General features: G+C 40.3%; 1 protein-coding gene and 1 non-coding gene across 3 annotated transcripts in view; both read right to left on the minus strand.

The window, feature by feature from the left end:
* Positions 1–24023, minus strand: part of CREB5 (cAMP responsive element binding protein 5) — a 442462-nt gene that overhangs the window by 210515 nt on the left and 207924 nt on the right. The gene's annotated exons all lie outside the window — the stretch shown is intronic.
* TRNAW-CCA lies at positions 17118–17189 on the minus strand. The gene has a single exon. It is a non-coding gene; the product is annotated as a tRNA-Trp (tRNA).

Genomic DNA, 24023 nt, shown 5'->3' on the forward strand with positions numbered 1-24023 from the left:
TCATTAGCATCACCTGGAAAGCCTGGTATCATGGTTACTTCTCTTTAAAAACTTTAATGAACTTATCTTTCATACTTATATTCCAAATACTTATGGGTAAAGTGCTATGATACATAGGATATTGCTTCTAATAACCTTGGGAGTGGCTGGAAATGGGTAGATACACCAATGAAATGTGACCAGTTATGGGCTGATAACTGGTTAAGTTGTGTGGTAGGTTCACGCTGGGTCTCTTACCATGACTTTTGTACTTCTATAATGTCTGAATGTTTGTGATTAAAATATTTAAGAAGTTTTGTTCACAATTAGAACAAAAGGTAGTTCTTCCTAATTGTAAAGGAAAAAAAAAAGAGAGAGACAGAGAGAGAAAGAGTTTTAGGCCAGGAATGGAAGGAATGGATTTCACATGAAGGCAAGAAGTTTTTGGAAATGAATGGGTTTCTCATTATGACTGAAGCATGAGGAATCTCCCAGAAGTGATAACAAGAGTATCCAATCTGTTTTGACTGAAGCTTGCTAGATCAGGACAGGCAGCCTGCTGGTGGTGAAGGTGGCATCTCATGAAAAAGGCATGGTCTCACTGACTAGGTCTTGATCTCACTATATATGTTGTGGGTGATGACAGCAGCCTAGCCACTGTTACAACTAACTCACAACAGGATATTAATAAGTTATATATTTTGCAATGCAATTAAGAAACCATTCCATAACTGCAAGATCAAATCTCAAATGGACAGCACAAATGACTGCCATACTACCCAAAGCAATGTATAGATTCAACACAATCCCTATCAAGCTACCAATGGTATTTTTCACAGAACTAGAACAAATAATTTCACAGTTTGTATGGAAACACAAAAAAACCTTGAATAGCCAAAGCAATCTTGAGAAAGAAGACTAGAATTGGAGGAATCAACCTTCCTGACTTCAGACTATACCACAAAGTGATAGTCATCAAGACAGTATGATCAATGGAACAAAATGGAAAGCCCAGAGATAAATCCATGCACCTATGGACACCTTATCTTCAACAAAGAAGGCAAAAATATACAATGGAAAAAAGACAGTCTTTAACAAGTGGTGCTGGGAAAACTGGTCAACCACTTATAGAATATCTTCTAATACCACACATGAAAATAAACTCAAAATGGATTAAATATCTAAATGTAAGATCAGAAACTATAAAACTCTTAGAGGAACACATAGGCAGAACACTCTTTGATATAAATCACAGCGAGATCTTCTATGACCCACCTTCTTCCCAGAGTAATGGAAATAAAAACAAAAATAAACAAATGGGACCTAATTAAACTTAAAAGCTTCTATACAGTGAAGGAAACTATAAGCAAGGTGAAAAGGCAGCCTTCAGAATGGGAGAAAATAATAGCAAATGAAGCAACTGACAAAGAACTAATCTCCAAAATATACAAGCAGCTCATGCATCGCAATACCAGAAAAATAAACAACCCAATCAAAAAGCGGGCCAGTGTTTCAGTGGAATCATTGTGGTATCCTCCTGGAGGCCAAAGAACTAAAAAGATATTTCTCCAAAGAAGACATATAGATGGTTAATAAACACATGAAAAGAGGCTTAACCTCATTTCTCATTATCAGAGAAATGCAAATCAAAACTACAAGGAGGTATCATCTCACACCAGTCAAAAGGCTACAAGCAATAAATGCTGGAGAGGGTGTGGAGAAAAGGGAACCCTCCACACTGATGGTGGGAATACAAACTGGTACAGCCACTATGGAGAACAGTGTGGAGATTCCTTCAAAAACTGGAAATAGAACTGCCATATGACCCCAAAATCCTTGGTGTGGGCATACACACCAAGGAAACCAGAACTGAAAGAGACACATGTACCCCAATGTTTATTGCAGCAGAGTTTACAATAGCTAGAACACAGAAGCAACCTAGAGGTCCGTCGTCAGACAAATGGATAAGGAAGTTGTGGTACATGTACACAATGGGATATTTTTCAGCTATAAAAAAGGATGCATTTGAGTCAGCTCTAATGAGGTGGATGAAATTGGAGCCTATTATACAGAGTGAAGTAAGTCAGAAGGAGAAAAATCAATACAGTATAATAATGCATATATATGGAATTTAGAAAGATGGTGGCGGCGATCCTATAAGTGAGGCAGCAAAAGAGACACAGATGTAAAGAACAGACTTTTGGACTCTGTGGGAGAAGGTGAGGGTGGGATGATTTGAGAGAATAGCACTGAAACATGTATATTACCAAATGTAAAACAGATGACCGGTGTGAGTTCAATGCATGAAGCAGGACACTCAAAGCTGATGCTTTGGGGCAACCCAGAGGGATGGGGTGGGGAGGGAGGTGGGAAGGGGGTTCAGGATGGGGGGTGAAGGTGAGGGGTTCAGGATGTGCACCCATGGCTGGTCCATGTAGATATGTGGCAGGGGCCACCACAATGCTGTGAACTGTTGTCCTCCAATTAAAATAAATAAAAATATTTAAAAATGTCATTGTGCTTACCCCCAATACAGCATTCCTGAAGCAGATCAGAATGCTCCAGGCTGGCAATCAGCCCCTCTGGATTCTAAGTAGCCCCCAAAGGATGCAGTGCCTTGCACACTGGAAAATTTATCTATGACCCTAAGCCACCCCCAAGACCATTTGTAAATTACTGCTTGAGTAATTTACAAATATTGAGATTTGATGACCTGAAGAAATAAAGGTTTCCACTAATGCCTACTATGCTCAGGCAATCAGTCACTCACTGGCAAGATCTTGTTTGAATGTCATGAAGTCAAATATGTCATTAAATATGACAATTTCCAAAAGCGACCCAGGACAGCTAATGATCAGTCATCAAGCAGTGAAATCAAAGTGTATGGAGGGACCCCAAAGCTTACCTCTGACTTTGTCTTTCACAAACCCAAATCCAATGCAGCGATCACACTTCATTCAGTTCACATAAAGTCAAAATGATCTTTTATTCTAGGGGTAATGACTTGATGATTTGACACCTATGAGTCATAAGCAGCCCTTAGCGAAAAGCCCCGTGACAATGTGTTAGCTCACATTTAAACCTTAGTAATGTTTTTCACTCTGCTCCCAGCAGTCCCCATCTTCACTGCATCTGGGGTAGGGTTCTGGGCCCTGGCTCAATGAGTGGACTCAGTTTCAGACCAAATATATTGCAATGAACCTTAAAAATTCACACATTTGCTATGAGACTTTCTTCAAGGGGAAAATACATTTTCAGTTATTTGGCCAAAACAAGCAAAATGCTCAGAATGTTGAAACAGGGAGGCCCCCCACTATTTCATTACTGCATTGCTGATGCAAAGAAGTGAAGACATTTTTCTTTGTGGCTCCAGTAATCAGGCAGACATTTATCAATTGGGACACTCTACAATGGATGTCTAATCAGATACACTAGTCCTCTGGGTAATTCCAAATTCCTGCAGAGAAAGTTTGGCTTCTTTTCCTTAATGAGTGCATTTGGAGTATGAACTAAAATGGTCAAAATTTTCAATACATCTTTGAGAAGGGTTAAGCACAAAAATCCTGTTAAACAATAATGGGATTTGTGTGTGAAACATGACACTCTTTGAACACTTTCGAGAAAGTTACTCTGCTCTTTCCCCTCCGACTAATAACAATTCAACATTATTTACCATAATCCTACTGACAGGTAATTTCTGACATGAAATTTATTACTGACTTGCCCTTGGAGGGCATGTTTCACTATTAATGTTTCCTTTTAAAAGCTATAGCATGCGTTAGATTCTCCTACAGCGTTTCCCCATGTTTTCCTTGGAAACCCCTATTTTCTGTGGTATTTTACATTGCCCAAGTCTGTTTTAACTCTGTATCCTTACATACACACAGACACACCCCTACTCTTCAGAAATATGAACAGAAATATACTTAACATTGAAACATTTATTCTACTATTATTAGGTTTAGCTATAACTAAATAAACAACATTAGTAATGTATAAATTTGAATCAGTTTCTTCTGTACCTAACTGGGTATGTGACTGAGTGAGCTAGAGGACTTGACTTCCACAGGACTATGCCAGGAACTGGGAGTGCAGCAGACTGAGGCTGATATCCATATAGGGCCAGTGAGACCTGCAAGTGTCTGCCCTCATTGGTGCTTTCAGCCTTTCACAATGCAGGACATGTGAGAATGTTCAGAACACATTTGTGATTCTGACTCATCCAGAGAAATGATTTTTTACCTGGTGAGTCAGCATGAAGCTAGGTATTTCCCTACCTGTGCTAACCATACAAGGGCATTGCTACCTGGAAGGTTAGGTCATCTGCCCCAGAAGGAAACACACACCATCTTTGCTTTTTCTGCAACAGCTTTACTGGCATCATGAGCTCACAGGCCAGAGCTGATGACATGGTGTCCTTCCTTTGAAAGGGAAACGTCTAAATGACTCGCTGGTTGGCAAAGCAGCAAGGAGACAAGTGAAAAAAATTCACTCATTCACTCATTCATCCATCCATTCATTCTTTCTTTATTCATCTGTAGTTTTAGGGAGGCCAGGTGTATTGAGTTATAATTTACAGATGCTAAAGTTCACCCTTTTTAATACTGCAATTCATATAGCCATGTAACTACTACCACAACCAAGATAAAGAAGAGCTTCATCACCTCAAAAAATCCCCTTGCCCCTTTAGTAGTTGACCCCTTTCCCCAGTCACCATATTTATTTATAGAGAATATTCAGATGATTTACAACAGAAACACAAATTCACCTGCATGTTGTAACTTGTTCTTAATGTAGTGGCAAGATTTACTGGTAATGAGCTTCAGGGACCCTCCATCCCACTGGAAGTCTGAGAATGTTCTGGGCGAAACCTACTGCTTCACAGTGGCCCTAATGAATAACCTATTTCTGCAGAGAAACACCTGCAGCAGTGACTCGTCTAGGAGATTTCTTAAGCTTCCTAACTCTTCTTCCCCTAAGTTTCAAAAGACTAAGGTCCCTTCAGTCTCCCAGCAAAGTCTAACTGGAAAAAGCTGGGGATACATACATTCTCCCCAGCCTTGGCCCCTGCCTCTCCTCCCAGAGACTGATACAGGCAATTCTCTCTCTCTCTTTTACACACACAAACAACAGACGCAACAACAACAACAAAAAACTGCCAAGACAGTCTGTCTTCCAAGGTGGTTGTTAAATCTAAGGCCACAACGGGACCTTCTGGGCCCAGACTCATGCAGAAGCCTGGGGTGAAAATCCTCTACCCCAGAAGCTGGAACTGATCCGAAGGTCTTGCACATTAGGGAAGAGTTACATTCCTAGGTTACTGGGCCATTAGCAGCTCCGCCATCCATTTTTCATTTGAAGGAACCTTTTTAAAGGTTGAATTCTTATCTTTGGGAGGCCTGTAAATGCAGTTCTTGTGTTTTCATTGGGTTTATTTAGCCTAGGGGATTTAGGTCCCTCTGTTTAAGTAGTAAATTTTCCCCTTTGTGTAAATGTATGTGGTTAATATACTTAAAAATCCATCAGGCAAGGCTAACAAAAATGCAGCCGCCTTTACACAGCAGTTTTTGGCAAGAATATAGTCACTCAGGATGGCTGCGCGGTGCTTATAATTGAATTGTGGTCACTAAGCCGAATGCTATCAACTTCTGGAAAAACCCAAAGCCAGATAGCTCTGAGCACTCCTTTCACCACCTTCCCTCTGGCCCCTCTCCTTGCTGCCAGCTCCCCCTGATCACCCAGCTGGCAGAGTGGGACGCAGAAAGAAGCCCAAGGTGAATAAATAGGACACACTGCTACAGTCTTTAAACACGTACTAGAAAAGATGGGTTCCAGGCCCAAAAGGACAGAACTGAAGCCCTGATGGCATGAGCTGCAACACTTGGAAGGCCAGTGACAGAGAAGCTGCTCAAGAAAAGGAAAATGACAAAGGTCCTCAAAGATGCCCTTCCAGCTTTCAGTTCTTGCTTGAGAATAACCTTTGGCCACTCGAATCAACGTTATCAGACACTAGGGCACAGATTCCAGCCCCCTCCGAAGGTTGCCCTCACAATGGTAACCTTGGGTGATCTATAGTCCATTAGTTGATATTTCCTCCTTCCTTCTCTGACCCTACATGCTCACCCCTCTGCCTTTTCCCTCCCCAACACTTGCGGTAGAGCCTAGGCAAGCATGCTGGGTTCAGAAGCTGTGGGCTCTGACCATGACAAGCATGAAGGCTTCTCACTTAGCTACCACTGTTGCCAGTGGCAGGAGACCAAGTGACCACCATACACCCCAGGGCATCCAACTCAACCAGGTGGCCTTGGGCATGACAGATATGAACCAAAAGGAGAAAATCCTCTCACTGCACAGTTGTGACAGGAGAAAGGAAAAAGTCCTGCCATACAGCTCTCTCTTACCTAAACACAGAAACAATCAAAACACACGTAAGAGGGTTTTTCTACTTAAAAACTGCCTTTTAGGGAATTCCCTGGCAATCCAGTGGTTAAAAAACATGTGCTTTCACTGCTGTAGGCCTGGGTTTGAACCCTGGTTGGGGAACTAAGATCCTGTAAACCACATGCTGTGACAATAATAATAATAATAAAGAAATGAAAAAAATGGACTTTAAAAAAACAACCTTTTGAAAGAAATAAATAAAAATAAAAACTACCTTTTTCATTAAGCTCAATATTTCCTATCCCTCCCAGGCGCTGTGCTCATTCAACAAATACTCTATAAATGGGCACTTCTTAAAAATACCAATTGTGCCTAGATTCTTTGGGTGCATGAACCCATCCCATATACCATGGAAATCACTGAAAAAACACTTTGGACTCAACTACCATTCTAGACTAAATACTGGAGAAAATGTACTCCTAGAACTAAGGAGCCTAGGAGCAGGTGAGCTCAGGGCCTAGAAACTGGTCAAGAGGGAAACTACAGGTGGTTTAGCACAAATGGCTTCAGAGAAAAGGACCAACCAGCTCATAGAACTCAGACCTAAAAGAAAGCTATGTCTAAAATGCATGAGTCAGAAGAGCACTCATTTCTCAAAAGGTAAACACACAACCTACTACTCAAGAACTACTGTTCTCGTTCACATTATTGCTCCTTTCTGCTGACAGTGGTTGTGTAACTATCTCAGGTACATCTGAAAGGCCATTTAAAGTTGTACCTTGGGACTTTCTGGCAGCGCAGTGGTAAGGAATCCTCCTTGCAATGTAAGTGATGAGAATTTGATCCTTGCTCATGCAAGATCCCACATGCCTCAGGGCAACTCATCCACACACCTCAACCAGAGAGTCCCAGTGCCACAAAGAAAGATCCCATGTGTCCAAAAAGACCTAATGAAAAAAGACACATGTACCCCAATATTCCAGTGATAGAAGCAAGGTCCAATGCTATAAAGAGCAATATTGCATAGGAACCTGGAATGTTAGGTTCATGAATCAAGGCAAATTGGAAGTGGTCAAATAGGAGATGGCAGGAATGAACGTCAACATTCTAGGAATCAGAGAACTAAAATGGACTGGAATGGTCAATTTAACTCAGATGACCATTATATCTACTACTGTGGGCGAGAATCCCTTATAAGAAATGGAGTAGCCATCGTAGTCAACAAAAGGGTCCAAAGTGCAGTACTTGGATGCAATCTCAAAAATAACAGAATGATCTCTGTTGATTGCCACAGCAAACCATTCAATATCACAGTAATCCAAGTCTATGCCCCGACCAGTAACACTGAAGAAGCTGAAGTTGAACGGTTCTATGAAGACTTACAAGAACTTTTAGAATTAACACCCCCCAAAAATATGCCCTTTTCATTATAGGGGACTGGAATGCAAAAGTAGGAAGTCAAGAAACACCTGGAGTAACAGGCAAATTTGGCCTTGGAGTACAGAATGAAGCAGGACAAAGGCTAATAGAGTTTTGCCAAGAGAATGCTGGTCATAGCAAACACCTTCTTCCAACAACACAAGAGAAGACTCTACACATGGACGTCACCAGATGATCAACACTGAAATCAGATTGATTATATTCTTTGTAGCCAAAGATGGAGAAACTCTATACAGTCAGCAAAAACAAGACTGGGAGCTGACTGTGGCTCAGATCCTTATTGCCAAATTCAGACTTAAATTGAAGAAAGTGGGGAAAAGCACTAGACCCTTCAGGTATGACCTAAATCAAACCCCTTATGATAATACAGTGGAAGTGAGAAATAGATTTAAGGGATTAGATCTGATAGACAGAGTGCCTGATGAACTATGGACAGAGGTTCATGACATTCTACAAGACACAGGAAGTAAGACCATCCCCAAGAAAGAGAAATGCAAAAAGGCAAAATGGCTATCTGAGGAGGCCTAACAAATAGCTATGAAAAGAAGAGAAGTGAAAAGCAGAGGAGGAAAGGTAAGATATAAGTATATGAATACAGAGTTCCAAAGAAGAGCAAGGAGAGATAAGAAAGCCTCCCTCAGTGATCAGTGCAAAGAAATAGAGGAAAACAATATAATGGGAAAGACTAGAGATCTCTTTAAGAAAATTAGAGATACCAAGAGAACATTTCATGCAAAGATGGGCTCAATAAAGGACAGAAATGGAATGGACCTAACAGAAGCAGAAGATATTAAGAGGAAGTGGCAAGAACACACAGAAGAACTGTACAAAAAAGATCTTCATGACCCAGATAATCACGATGGTGAGATAACTCACCTAGATCCAGATATCCTGAAATGTGAAGTCAAGTGGGCCTTAGGAAGCATCACTATGAACAATGCTAGTGGAGGTGATGGAATTCCAGTTGATCTAGTTCAAATCCTAAAAGATGATGCTGTAAAAGTACTGCACTCAATATGCCAGCACATTTGGAAAACTCAGCAGTGGCCACAGGACTGGAAAAGGTCAGTTTTCATTCCAATTCCAAAGAAAAGCAATGCCAAAGAACGCTCAAACACAATTGCACTCATCTCACATGCTAGTAAAGTAATGCTCAAAATTCTCCAAGCCAGGCTTCAGCAATACATGAACCCTGAACTTCCAGATGGTCAAGCTGGTTTTAGAAAAGGCAGAGGAACCAGAGATCAAATTGCCAACATCCTCTGGACTATCAAAAAAGCAAGAGAGTTCCAGAAAAACAACTATTTCTGCTTTATTGACTATGCCAAAGCCTTTGACTGTGTGGATCACCAGAAACTGTGAAAAATTCTGAAAGAGATGGGAATACCAGACCACCTGACCTGCCTCTTGAGAAACCTGTATGCAGGTCAGGAAGCAACAGTTAGAACTGGACATGGAACAACAGACTGATTTCAAATAGGAAAAGTAGTACATTAAGGCTGTATATTGTCACCTTGCTTATTTAACTTATATGCAGAGTACATCATGAGAAACGCTGGGCTGGCTGAAGCACAAGCTGGAATCAAGATTGCCGGGAGAGATATCAATAAACTCAGATATGCAGGTGACACCACCCTTATGACAGAAAGTGAAGAGGAACTAAAGAGCCTATTGATGAAAGTGAAAGAGGACAGTGAAAAAGTTGGCTTAAAGCTCAACATTCAGAAAACGAAGATCGTGGCATCTGGTCCCATCACTTCATGGCAAATAGATGGGGAAACAGTGGAAACAGTGGCTGACTTCATTTTGGGGGGCTCCAAATGCAGATGGTGATTGCAGCCATGAAATTAAAAGACACTTACTCCTTGGAAGGAAAGTTATGACCAACATAGACAGCATATTAAAAAGCAGAGACGTTATTTTGCCAACAAAGGTCCATCTAGTCAAGGCTACGGTTTTTCCTGTGGTCATGTACAAATGTGAGAGTTGGATATAAAGAAAGCTGGGTGCAGAAGAACTGATGCTTCTGAACTGTGGTGTTGGAGAAGACTCTTGAGAGTCCCTTGGACTGCAAGGAGATCCAACCAGTCCATCCTGAAGGAGATCAGTCCTAGGTGTCATTGGAAGGACTGATGCTGAAGCTGAAACTCCAATACTCTGGCCACCTGATGCGAAGAGTTGACTCAATGGAAAAGACCTTGATGCTGGGAAAGATTGAGGACAGGAGGAGAAGGGAACAACAAAGGATGAGATGGTTAGATGGCATCACCGACTCAATGGACATAGATTTGGGTGGACTCCGGGAGTTGGTGATGGACACGGAGGCCTGGCATGCTGCGGTCCATGGGGTCGCAAAGAGTAGGACATGACTGAGCAACTGAACTGAACTGATCTGATACAAGGAATGAATTTAAATTAGTTCTAGTGAGGTAGATGAACCTAGAGCCTGTCATACACAGTGAAATAAGCCAGAAGAGAAGAATAAATCTTGTATATTAATGCATATATATGGAATCTAGAAAAATGGAACTGATGAACCTATTTGCAGGGCAGAAATAGATATACTCAGACATAGAGAACAGATTTATGGACACAGCGGAGAAAGGAGAGAATGGGAGAAATTGAGAGAGTAGCACTGAAATATATATATTACCATGTATAAAATGGAAGTTGCTGTACAGCACAGGGAGCTCAGCCTGGTGCTCTGTGATAACCTAGAGGGATGGGATGGGGTGGAAGATGGGAGGGAGGTTCAAGAGGGAAAAGACATATGTACGCCTATGGCTGATTCATGTTGATGTATGGCAGAAACCAACACAAAATTGTAAAGCAATTATCCTCCAATGTATTTATTAAATTAATAAATTTATTTATTTAAAATAAATAAAATAACAGTTCCTCTTCCCCATCAATTTAATAAAGTTTACAATATTTCCAGCATAGAAGAGGCCCAATGAAGCTAAATAAATAAATAAAAGTACATATTGAAACCTGATAACTCAGTTGGTAAAGAATCTGCCTGCAATGCGGGAGACACAGATTCAGTTCCTGGGTAGGGAAGATCCACTGGAGAAGGGATAGGCTACCCACTCCAGCATTCTTGGGCTTCCGTTGTGGCTCAGCTACAAAAGAATCCACCTGCAATGTGGGAGACCTGGGTTTGAGTCCTGGGTTGGGAAGGTCCCCTGGAGAAGGGAAAGGCTACCCACTCCAGTATTCTGGCCTGGAGAATTCCATGGACTATAGTCCATGGGGTTGGAAAGAGTTGGACACAACCGGGCGACTTTCACTTCACATATTAAAAAAAATAAAGTTATACCTCTGACATCCTGCTTTAAATGGTAAGCTCCAGGAGGTATTATTTGACTTTCTTGTTATAACCATAGTTACTGCATGATATAAGGTAGGTCATACAGTATAATGAACATAGATGAGTAATTACTATTGATTAATATTTATGCCAATAACTACAGAATTTCTCCTTTTAAATTAAGGTAATTTAAGAAGAAATGTAGAGATCCTATTCTTTTCACATTTGAACCAGGCAATACTTAAGCTTACATATAACCAACCATCCCTATCATTAACTTTTATTGATCTAAAGATTACTCATGTATCAATCCATATCAAACCATCAAGTTGCCTCATGCCTGTGTGCATGCTCAGTTGCTTCCGTTGTGTCCAACTCTTTGCGACCCTGGGGACTGTAGACCGCCAGGCTTGTCTGTCCATGGGATTCTCCGAGCAAGGACACTGGAGTAGGTCGCCATGCCCTCCTACAGGGCATCTTCCTGACTCAGGGATCAAACACACATCTCCTGCACCTCCTGCACTGCAGGCAGATTCGTTACCGCTGAGCCGCTGGGGAAGCCCAAGTTGCCCCATACCCTCAGGAATTTCAGAGCCCTGGTTTTAAGAAAAGCAGTAATGACTTCTGCAGGAATAAACAATGAAATTTGATTTTCTAAAATAGTTTTAGGGTCACTGATCTAAGTCCATACATTCTGGCTTTTAACATGCTTGTGAGCTGTTCCATGGGGATGGAGGAAAGCAGGAGCCAGGGAGGCAGGAAGACTGGGATTGATATCAAATGACATTTTAAAGCAGCATCCTTGACAGCCAAATTTTGCCTGGCTTTAACCACAGGCTAGTTAGCAGCTTCAATTACATAGCATTTCCTCTTTAACATTTCTCTCCCACCAACCCGTATTTTAAAACGTAGCATTTAACTTTACTGCCAAAAGGATCTTTCTGGCATTTTACTGCTAAAGTCCTATCTTTTTACTTATCCTCCTTGACCTCCCCCAACCTTCACTATTAAGAAATCACAACTGAAAGAAAAAGGAAAATATGAAACCTGTGAACACACATAAGGGGGAAATATTCCTTGCCCTGCTTTTTCCTAAAGAGTGAGGAAATACAATAAAAATGAAGGGCAAAAGGAGCTTGAGAGAGTGTGTGTGTGTGTGTGTGTGTAATCTGTATGGCACAAGAGGAAGCCATATAAGATCTCTCAGTGCCCTAATGTCATGCTTACTAAACAAAGCTCACAGCCAATGACATTTCCCAGGAAATACCATGTCCTGTGCTGTTCAGCATTTGTTTCAAAGGGCTAAGTCTGGAGGAAAACAAAGGAAGCTAAAGGGAGGAAGAAAATTTTAGTTTAGCTGTACTGCTGTGAGCTCTAAAAGCAAGTCAAATCCCTAGCCTGCTTTTTTTTATTTTGTTAGGAGAAAATCTTTTCAAGTATGCGCATGATTAAAAAAAAAAAACCTATAGGCATTGTTCTTTTGGGGGGATAAAGTCAGAGGTCTTTATCATTTTGTAGCTTAACAAATAAAAAGCATTGAACCACTTCCCTTCCAATGCATCACATGTCCAGAATTTGGTCCCATAACTAATGCAGAGTTGTGTACTTCATTAAAACTTAAGATCCTCCCTGGCTTAAGGTTTTACAGATCCATAAGGCAGCAGTTGAAATATGGTACAATTTTCTCACATGGCAAGCAGCAAAGTGAATCCAGCCTGTCCTTATGGATTGGATCCTCCTGGCAATGCTAGATGAATTTGCATTTTCCAGTCCCTGGTAGGCCTCACATGCCCCTAGCACATGTACATCCACGCTGCTTCGCACCCACTCCCAGGACATGCTACACAGGGTCTTTCTTCTTCCTACTTCTCCTTACATCAGTCACGTGGTCCCACATTTTACACATTGGTGGTGTTTTACTTGCTAAGTCGTGTCTGACTCTTGCGACCCCATGGACAGTAGCCCACCAGGTTCTGCTGTCCATGGGATTTCCCAGGCAAGAATACTGGAGTGGGTTGCGATTTCCTTCTCCAGGGAATCTTCCCAACCCAGGAAGAACCCGGGTCTCCTGCACAGTAGGCGGATTCTTTACCAACTGAGCTATGAAGGAATTTCTTTACACATTACTGGAGTAGATTTATCCTCCAGCTCCAATACACATATACTGGGTATTTTTTGACCATCTTCACTAATTTGTTCCCTTCATCTCCCCAACTCCTATCTCCACTCTGGCAATCATCAGTTCATTCTCTCTATCTATGGGTTAGTTTTTTAAGTCTTTCTTCATTGTTACAAGTGGCAGGATTTCCTTATTTGTTATGGCTGAATTATTCTTCACTGTACTGATGACCCCTGAACAATGTAGGGGTCGGGGGCATTGTAAACCCTCCATATGATTGAAAATCGGCTATAACTTTTAGCTGGTCCTCCTTACCTGTGGTTCCTTCATATTCAACCTTTTGCATCCACGGATTCAACCAACTGTGGATCAAGTAGTACAGCAGTATTTACTATCGAAAAAAATCTATGCGAGCGGACCCATGCAGTTCACATCCGTGTTGTTCAGGACTCAGTTGTGTGTGTGTGTGTGTTGTTTGTGTGCCTCATCTCATTTATTCATTTGTTGATGGACACTTAGGTTGTTTCTATGTCTTGGCTATTGTAAATAAACATGTGGGTACATGTACCTTCGAAATTCATATATTTTAAATACTAGTTAAAGGGTTGTCATTTACCTAGAACCTCTCTGAAATAATGGGGAAATCACAACTTTTATATTTGCCTCTAAAGTCTAACTGTAGCAACCACAATGTAGTTTTTCGAAGGGATCATTGTATTTGTCACATACAAATCTCTTATTTATTTCTACCTTATATGAATAATGTAGATGGTATGTCTGAGACAGTTAAAGAGAAAAAAGGACATAGCAACAAGGAAAAGCCTTGCTGTACCTAACAAAATTTGCAAAGGCTTAATAAGAATCAGTTCTGATTAGGAACATTTTGTAATCAAGAAGCAGAGGGCAAATGAATATGAATCATTTCTGCTTGCCAAGGACTCTTTTCTAGGGATGAGAGGCTGTTCTCATACCAAAGGTGTCAGGAAGCCCATACAAAGTTGAGTGATTTGAATCAAGGGAACATGAGGGTAAATCATTGGGTGATTATCCACACACTCTTAGCAAAGCAACAATGGAATTAATATGCAAATATTTTTAAGTCAAACGAATATTTATACCCATAGGTAGAAATAGGTATATTTCTATATTTCATAGGCACAGGATACTTTGAGGAACAGAAGTTTAACATCTCTAATTAGTTAGAGTGATCCTGCTCCATGAGATAAATTTTCTTTTGGTGGTATTACATGGACATTTAATCTTATAAAACATAAAAAGTGGTGTTTGCTATCAAAATATTGTCCCAAAATACTGTCATTTCCTGTGTCCTTAAAACAAAATTAAAAGGACAAGCAGGGGGATGGCAGTAATGATTTTCAAGTTGTAGTCTAATCACAATTTTTTTTAATTTACTGAGATAAAAATTACGTATGATAAAATTTATCCATTTCATGTGGAAAATCGTTGTGTTGACAAGTGTCTACATCTGTATCACCACCAACACAAGTCAAGAGGTAAGGTATTTTTGTCACCCAAAAGGTTGTCTCATGTCCCTTTGCTGGCAGTCTCCTCCCAGGCCACCACTGACATGCTCTCTGCCTCTGAAGGGCATTCTGCCTGTTCTAGAATTTCATGAAGTAGAATCATAACGAATGCATTCTTTCGTGTCTGGTGTCTCTAATCTCAATTTACCAAACCGCCATTTTACCAAAACCCTATCCCCCTCACTTCTGCATCTCATGGGCAGGAAGTCAGCTTTGACTCTGATAACCAGATCAGGGATGGACGAGTGCCATTTTTGAGAAAGTCACCAGAATAGCAGGAAATAAGGAGCAGGAAGTAGCAAAGGTCAATTACAGTTCATTTCCTTTTGGGGTATTAAATTTAGCACATTGTTTGGGTTTCCCCAAAAAGATATTTTTGGAATAAGGGGATTCCAACCCTGAAGGCTAAAAATAGAAGAGAAGATGACCCTTCTGATACTCTTTCCCACATGTGCCTTAATGTGTTAGGTCTCTGACCAAACGGATGCAGGTACATGCTTGATAATGACACCAGAGAGAGGAGAAAGAGACGGGCTTTCTCATAATATTTAGAGGAATTCAGGGAAATACTAAAGCACAAAGCAAGTCTCACTTTAAGCAGAATTTTCCTGGGTCTACAAATTAGAAATTTTCACTTACCACCACTTAACACCAAACACAAATACTTTCTTCTCGTTCTTAGGACTAAGCAAGGATGTTTTCGTTGTGCGAGGCACCTAGTTGTCTATGGACCTGATACTCTCTATATAAGCCATCCCAGCATCAGAAGAATCTTAATTATCAAAATCATTAGGCTATTCTGTTTCCTGATGTCCTCTAAGACCTTCCTGTGTGACTCAACTTTTTTTTTCAAATAAGAAAAGGCATAAATTGTTCTGTGTCCTAAGTCTTTATATAAACATCAGCTCCTGGGTTCTATTTGTCCTTCAAGCTGCTGTCCATAATGATTAGAAAATATTAATTCTTCCAGGGCTGTGGGGTATAATGCAAGCAATAAATCAATTTACATCATTTTTTAAATAAAGCAAAGGGATAAATTAGTTTAAAATGATTTATTTAAGAGTAATGTTTGTTATTAAAACATTTCTACTTCAACTGAAACAATTTTGATCCCAATGATGAGACTATTTTAATCTATGGTATAGTAATAGATGAAAAAACTAGGCAAAAACAGAAGACAACCAACATGATGCATATTGAGAAGAATTATAGAGAGGGCTTTGCCCATAACTATTTTATGATTTTATGACTTAATATTTATTATTTTATCATTTAGTGAGAAACTGGGGCTTCCCTGGGGGCTCAGATGGTAATGAATCTGTCCACAACACGGGAGACCTGGGTTCGATCCCTGGGTCAGGAAGATCTCCTGGAGAAGGTAATAGCAGCCCACTCCAGTCTTCTTGCCTGGAGAATTTCATGGGCAGAAGAATCTGGTGGGCTAAGTCCTTGGGGTCACAAAGAGTCAGACACAACTGAGTGACTAACACTTTCACTTTTCACTTTCAGTGAGAAACTGACTGTTGGATTCTTGCCCTAAACAGAGCAATACTTCTTTCATTAGACAGATTATCTGACCCATGAAAGAACCAAGGAGTAAGTTAATCAAACCATTAAAAGAGAATGAATATTCAAGAGAAGAAAGTTTTGATTCTTCTGAATGGTAAGTCAACATCAGGCACTACTTAAGTAGGCAATCTGATCTTACATTATCTAGTTCTATAGGGGGGAAAAGGGGTTTATAAACTCTTTTAACCATATATTCAAAAGATCAATGACCATAAAAATGATTCCTTCACTGACATTTCTCAAGGCCAATCTCTCATCTACGTAAGCCTCTGATGTAGAAAATAAACCCAGATCTCACCATAAATTCTTTCCAATATCTAAAGTCAATGTAAAAGAGAAATGGAATGTTTCATAGTTCTTCGGCATCAAGAGTATGTGCAGAGGCAGTGGGTTCCAGCAAAAAGAGCACCAAAATACATATTTTATAACTAGTCCTTGATGCTACAGTAGGGGCTTTGAATAAGTAATAGCCCTTCTAGTCTTCTTTTTATCTTTACTTGTTTAAAAAGTGTAGTTGAAGGTTATCTGATATTCCTGCTCCATCTGGAGTGAGATAACAAAAAGACGCACATGAACTGGTTTGAAAACATCTTAAATGTCACACAAATGCAGAGGACTACCACTCTTTTATGCATAAGTGAAAAGAAAGTGAAGTTGCTCGGTCGTGTCCAACTCTTTGCGACACCATGGACTGTAGCCTACCAGGCTCTTCCATCCATGGGATTTTCCAGGTAAGAATACTGGAGTGGGGTGCCATTTCCTTCTCCAGGAGATCTTCCCAACCCAGGGATTGAACCTGGGTCTCCCGCATTGGAGGCAGGTGCTTTACCATCTGAGCTACCAGGGAAGTCTTTAAGTATATCATCTCTCTAAATATTGTATGCTACACGCACCTGTACATAAGCACTACTCTTAAATTTGTGAAACATTCTGGCTCTGGCCACAGATCTCCTGAGGAAATGTTCCTTCTTACATCAGCCATCATATTCACAAATTACCTCAAGACCCCCAAAACTACAGCAAAACCTTCCACACTCTTGGTTTCTAAACTAAAAACACAGCTGGCTGCAACTTAACCAGCAAGCTCAACTGACTAACCAGCTAACCAAAACCTAGGGACATAAAGCAACATGTTCAGTAAGCTTACTGGGTTTAAATGGGAATGGAAAAAGAAAAATCCAAATTCAAAATATGGGCAGAAAAGGGCCCAGACAAATCAGTTATTATTCCTCAAGAACATCACACTCCTTGGAAGATCTACAAGCTAAACACAAACTCCCACAGCAGGATGTCACACACACTCAGATTGTAGTCATTGCTCAGTGGCGGCCACAGCCAACAAAGACCTTCTTTGAGACAACTTCCACCTGGTCAGGGTGCCCCAGTTCTGAACAGTCTATTGCAGCCAAATGTCTCTCCTCCCTGTTTGGCCATCTGGTTGAGATAGAAAGGTTATAGGCATAGTGATAAGAGAGCTGGTACGACATGGAACAAGGATTCAGATAAGTGACTTCCAATTCCTCTTTAAATATGATCAAAAGACCTCAACAGATAGGTCATGATCTAAACAAAACACTTAGGCTCAAACTGGCTACGTTCTCAAAGGCTGTGGACAAATTATTTTGCATATTTATTAGAGTCCAGCTAATGACACATAAAGGTTTCTGTCACAAAATCTTCATCTGGCAGCCATGGAATACAGTGAATTTATGAATTTCAGGGTAATATGTTGATCCCAATATGCTCACATTCAAAAAGCAGTTGGTTGGTCAATCTTTCAGTGATTATTGTGGGTGCCTGAAAAGGGAGAAACTTATTTTGTCATGGAAGGATTCTTTAAATCAACTGACTTAAAACCAAATGAGAAATAAATATATCTTTGATTTTTTCAATTTTGGGGAGGGGGAGAATAATTATAGATTCACAAAATGTTGGAAAAAATTGCACAGGGAGGTCCGGTGTACTCTTTACTCAGTTTCCTCCAGTGGTAACATCTTGCATGATTATAGTGCAACAGAAAAATTAGGAAGTTGACACTGGTCCAATCTACAGAGATTATTTCACCACTTACATGCACTCATTGTGTGTGTGTGTGTTTAATTCTCTAAAATTTAACATACATGTAAATTTGTGTGGTCACCACTACAATCAAGACAGAGACTATTTCATCACCAAAATGATTACTCATGATACCTCTTTATAGCCACTTCCAGCCCCTCCACCAGCCTTAGCTCTCAGCCACCACTAATCAGTTCTCCATCTCTATAGTTTTGTCATATCGAGACCGTTATATTAATGGAATCATACAGTATGTAATCTTTTGAGATTAGCTTTTATCATTAACTATAATTCCCCTGAGATCCACCCAGGTACTGCATGTATCAATAGTTTGTTACTTTTTACTGCTGAGTAATATTCCATGGTATGGATGTACTAGTATTTGGTTAACCATTTACCACTGAAGGACATTTGGAAACACAGTCTTATTTTAAAATAGTCCAAATTTGTGACTTCTGACACAAATCCAGTTGTATAAAGAGAAAAGATCTGTACTTACTAGATGAAGTTATGCCATAGAATAACCTATTCACAAATTGACTATACATGAATATTTTACATTTACTTTTTGGCTTTTACCTTTTGGTAACCATATGACCCTTTTAATGTGTGTGTGTATGCTAGGTTGCCTCAGTTGTGTCCAATTCTTTGCAATGCTATAGACTGTAGCCTACCAAGTTCTTCTATCCATGGGATTTTCCCAGCAAGAATACTGGAGTGAGTTGCCATGCCCAACTCCAGGGGATCTTTCAGACCCAGGGATTGAACTCGTGTCTCTTATGTCTGCTGCACTAGCAGACAGGTTCTTTACCACTAAGTGCCACCTGGGTATCCTTATGTCCCGATTTTTATTGTGCTTAAAAAGGCTCTAGCAAAAACTTACTGCCCAGACACATTTTTTGTCCTTGATTTTTACAGTAATGCTTCAAAGGCCTCTACAGCATCCAGAATTTTAAGACAGAATCTAACAATCACTAAGATTTGACTTAGAGATCGTTAATTCAATTCTTTGATCTGAAAAAAATAGATTCTGTCTTAAAATTCTGGATGCTGTAGAGGCCTTTGAAGCATTACTGTAAAAAATCTAGGATTTCCGAGTGGTTTTGATCTGTCTTGCTTAAATTTTCCACCATGTTATGCACTGAAATATTCCCAGTGCAACAGAAGTTCCAAGTGTAGAGCTCTCTTTCCTTTTCTGTCATTTAAAGCTCTTAAGATGCTGTCCATAATAGTGAACCTAGAATGAGCACTTGCCATGGGCCCAGGACTTGTGGGTTGATGCATCCATACATTACAAATGCCCTTTAAAATTGTGTCCATTATTATTTCCATTTCACAGATGAAGAAACTGAGACCCAGAGGGGCCAAGGTATGTTTTTCCCAGTGGCACATTTGGCAAATTGTGTACTCAGATTTCAAATCCTGGGGTCTAGTTCTAGCACCTGCATCTTTTTTTTTTTTAATTTGGAACATACAGGACAATTTGTTGAAGTCAGTCTCAAGCAAAATCTAAAATCAGTGGAATTTCATTAAAGCTCTTTTTAAATCAATTCTCACAGAAGTAAAAAATACATTTGAATCCCAAAGTATTTGTAAAATAAAAATGATAATGTCTCAGTAAATATAATGTACAAAAATTATATGTTCTTACCAACACACACAGTAGTAAGAAGCTTAAATATCACAGGCAATCCTAGTACACTGTAACTAGTCAGCAGTAACCTATCTCTACACAGGTTAACCAAGCGTTACACATTTTACACTATGCAATAAAACATAGGCCAATTCACAAAATTCCCAAAATATCATATATGTTGAAGTCTACGTGGGCAACATCAAGTCATTATACAGCAATGCTCCAGTGGAACACCTCCAGGGAAAATGAACATTAACCCTTAGTGTCAGGAGTCTCTAGCCAATTCAAAAGAGATGGACTTCAGTGAATATCGATGCTTTATTATTAAAGACTCTTTAATGCGGTGCCCCCACTGCTTTCTCACCTTCCAAAACTGCAACCTTGCTTATCCAGTTTGCCTAATGCCTTTTTCATTTCCCTACTCCTTCTATATTTATTTCACATAGCTCCAACCTTTGTGTTTTTTCTTGTTATTATCTTCTATATCTCTAGAATAATTCCTATCTTATCCTGAAAGTGAAAAAGTGAAGTCCTCAGTCATGTCCGACTCTCTGCGACCCCGTGGACTGTAGCCCACTAGGGTCCTCTGTCCATGGGATTCTCCAGGCAAGAATACTGGAGTGGGTTGCCATTTCCTTCTCCAGGGGATGTTTCTGACCCAGGGATTGAACCCAGCTCCCCTGCACTGCAGGCAAACGCAGGCAGATGCTTTAACCTCTGAGCCACCAGGGAAGCCCTTTTTTTTATTCCTACACCCACCCCCCATACACTAGAGTAGACACTGTCCACTGAAGTCTACTATTTAGAACCAGGCCTCAGCTCCCTTCCCCAAAAATAGTTATATAAAAAGGTCTAGAGATCCTCTAGATAAAGATCAATATGGTGATTCTTTGAAGGGAGATACTCTGTTCTCAGGAATTTTACATGCTCCTTTCATAGGTCCATTGATTCTCTCACTTTCGGTTGAACATACTAGAATGGATGGAGGAAAAAGAAAGCACAAGAAACTCATGTTAGTTGAAATGACCCTTTACAGAAGTTCTGGTGGGGTGGGGTGGGGCGTGGGGAGCAGAGAGGCTGTCGTAAGTATTAGCTGAAATGTGTTAACTTGGGCAGAGCTATTTATCGGTCTGTGTGGTTCCTGAGTCCCACAACTCCTCTAGAGGAGAACACATATTTAAAGACCCTAGGATAGGTATGGATAGTATTTTTCGCCAACTCCCATTCCTGTCCCTCACATCTTTGGCTTTCATACAACAGGGGGCAGTGCCCATGGTTCAAGTCTTTCACAGTTTACCCATCATCTGTAGTAGAACAGGACTAATATGAAACATTTGCCTTTGCCTCACACCTAATCTTAAAGCAAACAAAAAGCTTCGAAGGACCATCTGGATTACAAAATGTTTCTCTCACATAAACCACGTACTAGCCAGTTCCTTCTCTTCTCCACTCCCTCCCTACCATCCTTGCTTCTCATATAATTAAACAACCACAGACATTTGCCTGTTATAGTGAGTTTTGCCACAACAAGGGATTCTTGGGAAAACCATGTGAAAATCTTGGCGTATATGAAATTGCTCATTAGGCCTGCTGTCTGATCTTCATGCAGCTACTCTGATGAATGTTAAGTCTTTCCCTGGTGCTTGGCTGGGCACGCAGAGGAAATGGACAGAATGTCTGCACTGCTCCTCTACTTCCTGTTCAGCAACTCCTGGGTTCAAATAGCATTTTCTCTCCAAACCACCAAGGCACACTAGGGAACTCAGGGGGAAGTGAGTATTAAGAAATGGAGGATACAAGACAGGTCTAGGCATCCAGGGATATAAAGGCGGGGGTATGGAAGTGGGGAGAGGGAGAGAGGACTGGGAGGAAGAAGGAGTCACTACTTATAATGTGCTACCTACTTATACCACCCCTCAAGCCCCCTTCCTACACACTAACTCCTACCACAAATGCCTCAGTCCCCAACCTCTCAAAATGGCATGGTTTCTTTTAATAAGTCCATTTATCCCCTGTGAACTTCACAAGAAGCAGTAATTAAATCATAGATGGCACTTCTATCAAGACAGGCGTATCAAAAAAGGATGGACGATAAGTATCTTAAAGTTCATCATGGAACAATTCTCACATCCAGGCACCTGACCTGTTAGATGACTTATAAGGACAATATGATGATCAAAGAATGAAGTTTCAGGTGAAACAAGCAAGAAAAACTGGGCCTGCCCTGCAACCTTAAAAACTAAAGTCCCTTATTCATAAAATAGAAATTGACTTTAGAATTTTACTAATTGTCAATAGTGCAGACCTGGGGACAACTGTCATTATACACTTAGGGATTCATCATTGACAGAGGCTCCGCTATGAAATGGGATGCTGACTTCGACTGGATGAATTATCTGTGAGAGAACTTCTAATGCATTCCCCACATGCACCAGGTATAGTCTCATGTTAATAACAGACCAAAATGCTTGCAAATATCATCTTGTAAAATTATTTTAATATTTCCAGGCATTCTAATGGATGCAGTTTTAAGTAGTGGGAAAGAATAAAACCCAAGAATATGTGGGCTTATTTTCACATCTTCTATAATTAGTATTACTTGAGAAAGAAAATTTCAAATAAAATAAAATTTGAGATAATACATCATATTTGTTACAATCCTTCTCTTTCTCTCTCTTTCATCTTTCTTGCATATACTTCAAATCAAATTAAAATGAAAATTAAAGACAGAGACTCCAGCTACAGAAATTAGTTCAAAGCTGAAGCTTCAGTCACCTCCTACAGATCAAATTGCCAATACAATATGAAGAAAAGGGAATGTTCCTATCTCTTACAATTTAATGGCAAAAACAAGCATCTTTATCTAACAGAAAATTCTCTTCAAAATCTGTCAGTCAACAAAACAGGAGGAGAGTTGAAGTTGTGTATCAGAACATACTGTCAGAAAAGCTCTGAGTCTTATTTTGCCTTCTCTAAGTGGCTTCAGATACTAAAAATAAAAGTAAGCTATGCCTTACTTATCGAAAAAAAAAAAAAGAAACTTCTTTCTACTAAAACATACCATAGAGTATAAAGGTAATCATGCCCTACTTTAAATCAAGACCCCCTTTAAATTCATTAGGGAAAATTCCACAGTTGTACCTACGCTGAGCTTTTTCACACCATCAGGACACCACACAATGCAAATCGAGCAAGGCCAATTCGACAGAGGGAGGAGAATTCAGATAAAGCAATGATGGATAGAGTAAGGTAAAGAAGGTGTGTGGCCCTCAAGATGCTCAATCACAAGTTCTGGGTGAGGGGTGAGCGATATTACATGGGCTTAATGGACTTGCCAGGGCTAATTAACCTGGACACAAGGAATAGCCAAATGCGTCATGAGAAGTTGTTATAATTCTTCAATTAAGTCTAATGATCAGAGAACTAATTCACCAGACCAAGTGTCTGATGATGCTCGAGGGTAGCTTTAAAAACATTTCACCACACACCAAAGATCCTTCTAGCCATCAGCATGGTTACACACCCTTTTCACACATCTTCTTACAGGAGATAACTCACTAACGTGCCAAGTTCATATAGATAAATAAATCTTAGCTGTAGCTCCCTTCCCTGCCTTTTCCTTCGGAGGGAAATCAACATCCATTTGCCAAAGAAGTATTATTCTGGCTCCATTTTCCCACCTTCTTAGAACTCAACTGTAGTGAACAAGTACTGCTTCTTTTCTCCCTGATGGAAGGCAGCCCAAAGAGGCATTCTTTTTCTTTCCTCTCCACTTTGCTCTCCCATGTCTTGGAGAGCATCCTTCCTCCCACACAGGCTGAGAATCCTTGCCAAAGCAGAACCAGAAAGACTCAGTTAAGCTGCGGCTCATCAGGGTCCCAAAGTCAGGAGAATGAGGAGGTTCTAACGTTGAGGCAGGGGCTGATGTGGTCCCAGGATGGGAATGAAGACAGCTATTCACTCCCCTTAACCTGGTCCAATGCCAAA

This window comes from Oryx dammah, unplaced genomic scaffold (assembly GCF_014754425.2).
Source record: "Oryx dammah isolate SB20612 unplaced genomic scaffold, SCBI_Odam_1.1 HiC_scaffold_18, whole genome shotgun sequence".
NCBI lineage: Eukaryota > Metazoa > Chordata > Mammalia > Artiodactyla > Bovidae > Oryx > Oryx dammah.